Raw genomic sequence first — 12,025 nt, forward strand, 5'->3', positions numbered from 1 at the left:
ACAGTTTATCTGTAGTATGCGTATGTTTTTTGCGGCCGCCGAGGCCCAAACATACCGTCGTCGTGTTGTAAAGTTGCGTTTCTTTTCCCCTTGTTTCGAGTATCAGGACTTATTCGTTGGTAACAGAATTGTCTGTCCGAGCGAGAGTTACTTTTCACAGAAGGTGATGAGTGAGGTATCCGTATCCCGGAGGCGTAGGAGTCCTTCGGCTCGGTCGGCCTTGCCGCTTACGTGTACTCTTACTCGTCCGTAGGATTCTGTTATCGATATAGTCGAGAAGGCACGAAAAATCGTTTCGGCAGAAGAGTTTTCGAGCATTAAGACTTGTTCAGTCAGCGGAATCGCTTATCCGAGCGTGAGTTACTTAACGCAGAAGGTGATGAGTGAGGTATCTGTATCCCGGAGGCGTAGGAGTTCCTCAGCTCAGTCGGCCTTGCTGCTTACGTGTACTCCGTCGTTTTCAGGATCCCACTTTCGTAGTAGTCGAAAAGCACGAAAGATGTTCTGGCAGAAAGACTTTTTCCGAGGAAAATTTTGACGCAGAGGGGGTTCCCCCCTTCTAGCCCCCGAGGGAGGGTCAGGCTTTGTCGAGGCAAGGCTGACCCTTCCTTGATGGTTAGACTTCAAATGTAAACAAGGTATATGAACGACTTGAAAACATCTTAAGGGTAGAAGCGACGTAGCTGTCGGATGTTCCAAGCGTTGCTGTAGACCTCGCCTTGGCTGTTGGCCAGCTTGTATGTTTCGGGCTTCAAAATCTTGGCGATGATGAACGGCCCTTCCCAGGGGGGCGTGAGCTTGTGGCGCCCTCGGGCGTCTTGTTGTAGCCGAAGCACCAAGTCGCCCACCTGGAGGTCTCGGGACCGAACCCCTCGGGCGTGGTAGCGTCGCAGGGACTGCTGATACCGTGCCGAGTGTAGTAAGGCCATGTCCCGAGCCTCTTCCAGCTGGTCCAGTGAGTCTTCTCGGTTGGTTCGTTTGCTTCGGTCGTCGAACGCCTTAATCCTCGGGGATCCGTATTCTAAGTCTGTGGGCAGGATAGCCTCGACCCCATAGACTAGAAAGAACGGCGTGAAGCCCGTGGCTTGGCTTGGCGTCGTCCTCAGGCTCCAGACCACCAAGGGGAGTTCCTTCATCCATCGCCTGCCGAACTTGTTGAGGTCGTTGTAGATCCGTGGCTTGAGTCCTTGCAGAATCATGTCGTTGGCACGATCTACCTGCCCATTCGTCATGGGGTGAGCTACGGTGGCCTAGGCCACTCGGATGTGGTGATCCTCGCAGAAGTCCAGGAACTTTCTGCTAGTGAATTGGGTGCCGTTGTCGGTGATGATGGAGTTCGGGACCCCAAAGCGATGGATGATGTTGGTGAAGAACGCCACCGCCTGTTCGGACCTGATGCTGTTTAGGGGTCGGACCTCGATCCACTTGGAGAATTTGTCGATGGCGACCAGCAGGTGCGTGTAGCCCCCGGGTGCCTTCTGCAAGGGACCGACGAGGTCCAGACCCCACACAGCAAACGACCAGGTGATGGGTATTGTTTGCAGGGCCTGAGCGGGCAGGTGCGTCTGCCTTGCGTAGAATTGACACCCTTGGCAGGTGCGTACAATCCTAGTGGCATCGGCATCGCGGTTGGCCAGTAGAAACCCTATCGGAAGGCGTTTCCAACGAGGGCCCGAGGTGCTGCGTGGTGACCGCAAGCCCCCGAGAGTATTTCTTGTAATAACTCCTGACCTTTGGCGATGGATATGCATCGCTGGAGGATGCCTGAGGGGCTGCGGTGGTAGAGCTCCTTTCCGTCACCCATCAAGACGAACGACTTGGCGCGCCGCGCCAGTCGCCGAGCTTCGGCTCTGTCGAGGGGTAGCTCTCCTCGGTGGAGATATCGCAGGTACGGGGTCTGCCAGTTTCGGTTAGGCATGACCCCATTCCGCTCTTCCTCGACGCGCAGTGCCTCACCCTCGGGGGCCGAGGGTGCCTCGGGCTGAGCCGAGGGCACCTCGGGCAGGGTCGAGACCTTCTCGGGCTCGGGCATGTCGTCGGTCTTGACTGAGGGTTGGTGTAGGTCTCGGGAGAAGACGTCCGGAGGGACCGTTGTCCGCCCCGAGGCTATCTTAGCCAGCTCGTCCGCAGTCTCGTTGTATCATCGGGCGATGTGGTTGAGCTCGAGCCCATAGAACTTGTCCTCCAGGCGCCGAACCTCATCGTAGTAGGCTTCCATCTTCGGGTCGCGGCAGTGGGAGTTCTTCATGACTTGGTCGATGACAAGCTGCAAGTCGCCACGAGCGTCGAGGCGTCGGACCCCTAGCTCTATGGCGATGCGCAACCCGTTAACCAGAGCCTCGTACTCGGCCACGTTGTTGGACGCCGGGAAATGGAGACGCAACACGTAGCGGAGGTGCTTCCCGAGGGGTGAGATGAAGAGCAGGCCCGCGCCCGCTCCTGTTTTCATCAACGACCCGTCGAAAAACATGGTCCAGAGTTCCGGTTGGATTGGAGCTGCTGGAAGCTGGGTGTCGACCCATTCAGCCACAAAGTCCACCAAGACTTGGGACTTGATGGCCTTCCGAGGGGCGAACGAGTTAGTCTCACCCATGATCTCCACCGCCCACTTTGCAATTCTACCCGAGGCCTCTCGGCACTGGATGATCTCTCCCAGGGGGAAGGATGACACCACAGTCACCGGATGAGACTCGAAGTAGTGTCGCAACTTTTGCCGCGTCAGAATTACCACGTACAGTAGCTTCTGAATTTGCGGGTAGCGGATTTTGGTCTCGGACAATACCTCACTGATGAAGTAGACCGGCCTCTGGACGGGCAATGCGTGCCCCTCTTCTCGTCTCTCGACCACGATTGCGGCGCTGACCACCTGAGTGGTAGCGGCGACGTAGATCAAGAGGGCTTCTCTGGCAGTGGGGGGTACCAAGATGGGCGCACTTGTAAGGAGCGCCTTTAGGTTCCCGAGTGCTTCCTCGGCCTCAGGGGGGTCCAAGTGAAGCGCTCGGTCTTCCTCAAGAGGCGGTACAAAGGCAGGCCTCTTTCGTCGAGGCGCGAGATGAAACGGCTCAGAGCCGCAAGGCATCCCATGACCCTCTGTACTCCTTTCAAGTCCTTGATGGGCCCCATGTTGGTGATGGCCGCAATTTTCTTCGGGTTGGCCTCGATGCCCCGCTCGGAGACGATGAACCCCAGGAGCATGCCTCGGGGGACTCCGAAGACACACTTCTCGGGATTGAGTTTTACGCCTTTCGCCTTGAGACACCAGAATGTCATTTCAAGGTCGGAGAGGAGGTCGGAGGCTTTCCTCGTCTTGACTACGATGTCATCGACGTAAGCCTCGACCGTTCGACCAATGTGCTCTCCGAACACGTGGTTCATGCACCTTTGGTATGTCGCACCCGCATTCCTCAAACTGAATGGCATAGTAACGTAGCAGTACATGCCAAAGGGTGTGATGAAAGAAGTCGCGAGCTGGTCGGACTCTTTCATCCTGATTTGGTGATACCCTGAGTAGGCATCGAGGAAAGACAGGGTTTCGCACCCAGCAGTGGAATCCACGATTTGATCGATGCGAGGCAGAGGGTAGGCAACCTTCGGACATGCTTTGTTTAGACCAGTATAGTCTACACACATCCGCCATTTCCCTCTTTTCTTTCTCACAAGCACAGGGTTGGCAAGCCATTCGGGATGGAATACCTCTTTGATGAACCCTGTAGCCATCAGCTTGTGGATCTCCTCGCCTATGGCTCTGTGCTTTTCTTTGTCGAATCGGTGCAGAGGCTGCTTCACGGGTCGGGCTCCAGCTCGGACATCCAGCGAGTGCTCGGCGACATCCCTCGGTATGCCAGGCATGTCCGAGGGACTCCACGCAAAAACTTCGGCGTTCGCACGGAGAAAGTCGACGAGCACTACTTCCTATTTGGGGTCGAGCTTAGAGCCGATCCGGATCTGCTTGGAGGCGTCGTTGCTGGGGTCGAGAGGGACGGACTTAACTATCTCAGCTGGCTCGAAGTTGCCGGCGTGGCGCTTCTGAGAGCACCTAGAGGGGGGGGGTGAATAGGTGATCCTGTAAAACTTGAAACTTAAGACACAAAAACTTGGTTAAGCGTTAGCACAAAAGTGCCAAGTGGCTAGAGAGGAGTCTTAACAAAAACACAGTAACCACAAAGATATCAATCACAGAGATGGCACGGTGGTTATCCCGTGGTTCGGCCAAGACCAACGCTTGCCTACTCCACGTTGTGGCGTCCCAACGGACGAGGGTTGCAATCAACCCCTCTCAAGCGGTCCAAAGACCCACTTGAATACCACGGTGTTTTGCTTTGCTTTTCTTAATCCCGTTCGCGAGGAATCTCCACAACTTGGAGCCTCTCACCCTTACAAAGATGTTCACAAATAAGCACGGAGTAAGGGAGGGATTAGCAGCTCACACAAGACACAAAGATCACAGCAAATACGCACACACAAGACCCAGACTTAAGCTCAAAAGACTAGCACACTAGAACGGAGCTGAAATCACTAGACTGTCGAACAAGTGCGCAAGAATGGAGTGTGAGTGATCAAGAGTGCTCAAGGAATGCTTGGCTTACTCCTCCATGCGCCTAGGGGTCCCTTTTATAGCCCCAAGGCAGCTAGGAGCCGTTGAGAACATTCTAGGAAGGCTGATCTTGCCTTCTGTCGCCTGGCGCACCGGACAGTCCGGTGCACCACCGGACACTGTCCGGTGCGGATTTCCTTCCTTATTTGGCGAAGCCGACCGTTGGCAGCCTTGGAGCCGTTGGCGCACCGGACACTGTCCGGTGCACACCGGATAGTCCGGTGCCCCCTTCTAGCCGTTGGCTCGGCCACACGTCGCGCCCGGATTAAGCGGCCGACCGTTGGCCCGGCGACCGTTGGCTCACCGGACAATGTCCGGTGCACACCGGACAGTTCGGTGAATTATAGCCGTACGCCGTTAATCAACTCCCGAGAGCGACGAGTTCGCCAGAGCCAGTCTGGCACACCGGACACTGTCCGGTGCACCCAGACCGAGCTGACTTTGGCTGAACAGAGCCATCTCATTTCCAATTCAATCTATCCTGTTTCCAGCACTTAGACACAATACATTAGTCCATAAAACAATGTACTAAGTCTAGAAACATACCTTTTGACATGATTTGTACTTTGTCCACCATTTGACACTTCGGCACTTGTGTTGGACACTAAATCACCAAAACACTTAGAAATGGCCCAATGGCACATTTCCCTTTCAATCTCCCCCTTTTTAGTGATTTATGCCAACACAACATAAAGCAAGTAGAACAAGTACAAAATCAATTCAAATAAGAACTCAAATTTATTTTGAATCAAATTTGGCATATATGGATCATTCTTTGCCACCACTTGGTTTGTTTTTGCAAATCAAACTCAATTTCCTATGTCTAAGTCAAACACACTTGTAGAGACATAAAGAGAGTTGTTTCAATAGAAATTGATCACAGTATCAAAAACTCCCCCTATTTCCCATAATCAACCATTCTCCCCACATGAGACCAATGAGACCAACTTTTGACAATAAGAGACAAACGAGAGTATTTTGACAAACAAAAAACTCTAACTCTACTATTTTCAAAATTCAATTCACAAGTGGTAGCTGATCCATTTCTTGCTTTGGCCTTATTTTCTCCCCCTTTGGCATCAAGCACCAAAACGGGATCAACTTTGGCCCTCGAACCCCATTGCCTCACCAAAATCTTCAAGTAAGAATATAAAGGCAATAAGAGTACATTAGATGAACTTGGAATAAATTACCCTCTCATCGAAGTGCAGTGGAAGTCTGACATGGTCCAAGTCCACCTTTTTTCCCTTTCAAACCTCCTTTGAGACTTAATTAAGCAACCTTAAACACACAGTTAGTCTCAAAGGGTCAAGTTGTAACACATCTCCCCCTAAATTTGTGCATCACGTGCAAATGGACTTGTAAGGTCCGGGGAGTGCTTGTACAACTTGAGCACCATAGATAAACAACAAAATGCATAAGGAACATGATCAAAGGCATAAACACATGTATGCTATAATTCAATCCAAGTTCCACGAATCTAAGACATTTAGCTCGCTACGCAACTTGCAAAAGGTCTGCTCATCTAAAGGCTTGGTAAAGATATCGGCTAGCTGGTTCTCGGAGCTAACATGAAACACTTCGATATCTCCCTTTTGCTGGTGGTCTCTCAAAAAGTGATGCCGGATGTCTATGTGCTTTTGTGCGGTTGTGTTCAACAGGATTATCCGCCATGCGGATAGCACTCTCATTATCACATAGGAGTGGGACTTTGCTCAAATTGTAGCCAAAGTCCCTGAGGGTTTGCCTCATCCAAAGTAGTTGCGCGCAACACTGTCCTGCGGCAACGTACTCGGCCTCAGCGGTGGATAGGGCAACGGAGGTTTGTTTCTTAGAACTCCATGACACCAGGGACCTTCCTAAGAATTGTCACGTCCCCGATGTACTCTTCCTATCGACCTTACATCCAGCATAGTCGGAGTCTGAATATCCAATCAAGTCAAAGGTCGACCCCTTTGGATACCAGATCCCGAAACAAGGCGTAGCGACTAAATATCTAAGACTTCGCTTCACAGCCACTAAGTGACACTCCCTTGGATCGGATTGAAATCTAGCACACATGCATACACTAAGCATAATATCCGGTCTACTAGCACATAAATAAAGTAAAGACCCTATCATAGACCGGTATGCCTTTTGATCAATGGACTTACCTCCTTTGTTGAGGTCGGTGTGTCCGTCGGTACCCATTGGAGTCTTTGCGGGCTTGGCGTCCTTCATCCCAAACCGCTTGATCAAGTCTTGCGTGTACTTGGTTTGAGAGATGAAGGTTCCATCCTTGAGTTGCCTCACTTGGAACCCAAGGAAGTAGCTTAACTCGCCCATCATTGACATCTCGAATTTCTGAGTCATCACCCTGCTAAACTCTTCACAAGACTTTTGGTTAGTAGAACCAAATATTATGTCATCAACATAAATTTGGCACACAAAAAGATCACCATCAAAAGTCTTAGTAAAAAGAGTTGGATCGGCTTTCCCAACCTTGAAAGCATTAGCAATTAGAAAGTCTCTAAGGCATTCATACCATGCTCTTGGGGCTTGCTTCAGTCCATAGAGCGCCTTAGAGAGCTTACACACGTGGTCGGGGTACCGTTCATCCTCGAAGCCAGGGGGTTGCTCTACGTACACCTCCTCCTTGATTGGCCCGTTGAGGAAAGCGCTCTTCACATCCATTTGGAACAACCTGAAAGAATGGTGAGCGGCATATGCTAGCAAAATACGAATGGACTCTAGCCTAGCCACAGGAGCAAAAGTCTCCTCAAAGTCCAAACCTGCGACTTGGGCATAACCTTTTGCCACAAGTCGTGCCTTGTTCCTTGTCACCACTCCGTGCTCGTCTTGTTTGTTGCGGAATACCCACTTGGTTCCTACAACATTTTGCTTGGGATGAGGCACCAGTGTCCAAACTTCATTTCTCTTGAAGTTGTTGAGCTCCTCCTGCATGGCCAACACCTAGTCCGGGTCTAGCAAGGCCTCTTCTACCCTGAAAGGCTCAATAGAAGAGACAAAAGAGTAATGCTCACAAAAATTAACTAATCGAGATCGAGTAGTTACTCCCTTGCTAATATCACCCAAAATTTGGTCGACGGGATGATCCCTTTGAATCATTGCTCGAACTTGGGTTGGAGGTGCCGGTTGTGCTTCTTCCTCCATTACATGATCATCTTGTGCTCCCCCTTGATCACACGCCTCCTGTTCATCATCTTGAGTTGGGGAATGCACCATTGTTGAGGAAGAAGGTTGATCTCGTTCACCTTGTTCCTGTGGCCTCACATCTCCAATCGCCATGGTGCGTATTGCGGCCGTTGGAACTTCTTCTTCATCTACGTCATCAAAATCAACAACTTGCTCTCTTGGAGAGCTATTAGTCTCATCAAATACAACGTCGCTAGAGACTTCAACCAAACCCGATGATTTGTTGAAGACTCTATACGCCTTTATATTTGAGCCATAACCTAACAAAAATCCTTCTACGGCTTTGGGAGCAAATTTGGAATTCCTACCCTTCTTCACTTGTAAACTATCTTCAAAGCCGGGAGGTTGCTCAACATAGACCTCTTCCTTGATTGGTCCATTGAGGAAGTGTAAAGCCCTAAAATTGGTATAAAAAAAGATTAAAAAATGCATATATTGATATAATAGTGTTTTAGGGATTTTTGAAACCTTTGGATATTATTGGAATTCTCATGCTTTTGAATGTCCAATTGAATAGAATTAAGCTAGCCAAATAATAAAATAAATAGATATAAGATTATGCACCTCATGATGGAGTTCTTGTATTTTTACCTGTGTACACAAAACTTTGAGACAAGTTTAAGTTTGAAAAGTAGAATTTGTAATACCTAAAATTTTATATTGAGATTTAGAAGAGATTAAAAAAAATCTAAAATCTATTTTAAAAACTCAAGTAAGAAATAATAGAATGACGTCTATTTTGTTTGTTTGAGCATATTATACTTTCACGAGTTATCTATGGAGCCGTATTTGCCTAAATGAATAAAAGGACTAAAATATATAGGTATATAACTCTACATTGTATGTTGAGATTTTCTTTGATTGTGCATTCTAATTAAACTTGGAATTCAAACTTTATTAGAATTTGATTTGAAATTCGAAATTTGAAAATAAAAAAAAAGAGCTAAACCCCTGCATAGGCTGGCTTCTCCACTGCTTGGGCCAGACGCGCGCGCACACAACTTGCCTACCCATAAGCACTTGGGTGCCAACGGCTGGGCTAAATTACTCTCCCGCATGACATAAACCCAACCGCATAGCCACGCTAGTTTTGCCTCAATTATTTATTCATCTTGCCGCAACATACGTCATCCTGACATAAGCAATGATGTCATCTAGCTAGCTCTCCCACGTATCGCTGGTATGGATCCGACTAGCATTTGTTCGCTCAGCCGTGTTGCTGCGAAACGGGCCCCCTAGCCAGTGCCTCCGTGAACCTGTTCGTGCCTGGTTTCGTTGATAGGTGGAGTCGCATATACAGGCTCTTTGTTTCCAGTTCGTTGAAGATCCCAGCAATCTTTGCGGTCGTTGCAACAACCCGCCGAGATATCTGCTGCTCGATTACTCTGGCTGTTCCGTGCGCTCGCCCCCCAGGCTATAAATCGGGTCCTCGCCACCCCCCCTCTAATCCATCTAGCAAGCCATGGCTGGACACCGCTTTCCCCTGAAGCCTTAACCACGCACGATCTGAAAGCGTGAGGTCACCGGCGAGCACGAATTCAAGAGAGAACAAAAAAAATCGTCGCCGCGCCGAGGAGAGAAAGAAATCGCGCCATACGCATGGCCATGGTCGTCGTCGGGGCTTCAGGGCCACTCAAGCTTGCAGCAGTTGCTTCTGGGGGCCTAACCACGGCGCGCCCTGCGTAGCAGGGTTGGGAAGACGGACTGGGATCGCTCCTGGGCAGCTGTTGCGGTGCCGGTAGGGCAGTTGCGTGTTTGCGGCTGCTCCTGTGCGCTGGAGGGTCGCTGGGTCCGGCACTGTGGGCTCGTCACCATAGTCCACGGATTCGTACCGGAAAGTCTCACCGTGCGTGGAGGTCCGGGCAGGTGAACTTTCTGCGGCGGTTTGGCGGCCGAAGATCTTGGAATTTGTTGACGAAATGCATGCTCCTCCGCATGTCCGCTGTGCGCCGTGGCCAGGGGTATTCATTCTGCGATTGCCGGTAAGACACCTCCCATGATGTTCGCCGTCCTCCCTTGTACGTCTGGATTAGATCCGTTTTTTGGATGGGACACCAGTGCACCGAGGCGCCGTTCTCCGACGTAGGCTACCGTCGTTGGGGCGGCGCCGCCGTACCCCTGTAGCTGAGCGAGGAAGAAAGACCCCTGGTCGTCCGATTGGCTTTGGGCGGCCTGGATTAGAGGCTCGTACCTATTCAACTCGGTCGGATCTCGACCGTTGATCGGTTATCCTAGGCTTGTGTTAGATCTGGGCGTGGGACGTTATGGTCCATGGATCTCGAATCGTGCGGCTGGCACCTGATACCGGTTCGCTGTTGCGCGATTTAATATGGGGCGTGCATCCTTGATTCAACGGCCCGAATTAACCGATACCCTTTCGACCTGCGCGTTTTGCAAAAGAGACCTCATATTTAACTATAAACAACCCGCAGTCCGCACTGTGGGAATACTGAGTCTTGGGAAAATTGTGATTTAGGCCCTTGTCTTTTAAGAAATATTGTGTCCAGTCCAGAACACTTAGGATATTCAGAAATTAATAAAGAAATAGGTTTTTAGTATGAAAATAATTCCATAAACTTGTATAATTGATAGTTAATTCATTTTAGCTCCAAATTGAGTCATTCCAGATGCTATAATTTTGTTTTAATATTGTCTATCAACTAGTAACACTGTTTAGCCATGAAACTTGAATTAAAATTGTCCATTTGAATTAATCTGTTCTAGGTGCTACATAACTTGAGAAATCCATAACTTGGTAACCGTAACTCCGAATTTAATGATTCTTGTTCCCACGGTCTCGTAGAAACGCGTAGATTATGATTACGCAATTTATTCTTATGATTGGTGTGATGTTAATTTTGCCTATACCATGTATGTCTGTATTGCTACGTTTAGCAGTGAGGTCACGTGTCATCTGAAGAGCAAGTTGGTACCTTCTCAAGTGCCAGGCAAGTTGTGCCCCTTGATCACTTCTTTTTACCCAGCCATGTTCTGATTAATCATAATGATCTGCATAGGTTAATTTTGATGGGACCCAATAGGTTACCCTAGTTTGATTATCTTTATACCTTGTTACCACTGAACTTTTTGGGTAGTACTTGCTAGTGCTTTATGTGGTTTTGGGTATGAAGATACATTACTCATGATTATACTTTTGTTATCCGTTGTTATTTATCGTTCATGATAAGATCATTATGTTAATTGGAACATGGAGCAACCACCCGGGAAAATAGTGCTACCACAAGGGTATAATGGGACGCCCTTGGCTGATTAATTAGGAAAGCTAGTGGAGGACTACCTTACCCGAAAGGGGCAAGGGCAGTAGGGGAGTGGTCAGTGTAGGGAGGCCCTCGGGATGATTTTGCTGCGATGGCGGTCATGCAAGGGATTCCTGCATTGGAGCTTCCTATAAACTGTAGCGGGTTTTCTGAAGCTAGTGGAACTTTGTAAAGGCCTCGTAGTGTTACCCTGCCTCGCCTCCTCGGTAGAGGTGTATGGGAAGTCGCGATCCCTTGGCAGATGGGTAACATGACTTGTGGGTAAAGATGCGCAACCTCTGCAGAGTGTAAAACTGGTATACTAGCCATGCTCACGGTCATGAGCGGCTCGGACACTCACATGATTAAATTATGGAACTTAAACTCAATTTGTCATATGCATTGCATCGCAGGTGATGTTGTTACTTTTGTTCTACTACTTAATTGGGTTGGTATTTACTTATACTTAGTAATTGCTAATAAAAATTTGACCAACTTTAAAAGCAATGCTTAGCTCAAACCATCCTCTTTGGTAAGCCTTACACTTCACGTGAGCTCCCACCTTTGGCGAGTTCATGCACATTATTCCCCACAACTTGTTGAGCGATGAACGTATGTGAGCTCACTCTTGCTGTCTCACACCCCCCACAGGTCAAGAACAAGTACCGCAGGATGAGGCGCTTGGAGGATGCTGTGACGAGTTCGTGAGAGGTCTAGGCCGTCGTCTCCCAGTCAACTTTGGGTTGCTGGACCGCTGTCTCCTTATAATGTATTTATTTATTTATTTTGTATAGAACTTCTATTATGTAGTAAAGATGTGACATTCGATCCTGTGTCATGATTCATCATATGTGTGAGACTTGGTCCCAGCACACCTGGTGATTATGTTCGCGCCCGGGTCTTGGTGCCCCAAAATCCGGGTGTGACAGAAGTGGTATCAGAGGAATGTTGACTGTAGGACGAAACCTAGATAGAACCG

At 49.2% G+C, this 12,025-nt stretch overlaps 1 pseudogene across 1 annotated transcript; it reads left to right on the top strand.

The window, feature by feature from the left end:
• The first annotated feature begins 9,239 nt into the window (after nucleotides 1-9,239).
• On the top strand, nucleotides 9,240-11,875 carry LOC111258528 (uncharacterized; annotated as a pseudogene). Its single transcript, NR_151628.1, has one exon. The product of NR_151628.1 is annotated as an uncharacterized protein (transcript).
• The last annotated feature ends 150 nt before the right edge of the window (nucleotides 11,876-12,025 follow it).

This window comes from Zea mays, chromosome 2 (genome assembly GCF_902167145.1).
Source record: "Zea mays cultivar B73 chromosome 2, Zm-B73-REFERENCE-NAM-5.0, whole genome shotgun sequence".
Classification (NCBI taxonomy): domain Eukaryota; kingdom Viridiplantae; phylum Streptophyta; class Magnoliopsida; order Poales; family Poaceae; genus Zea; species Zea mays.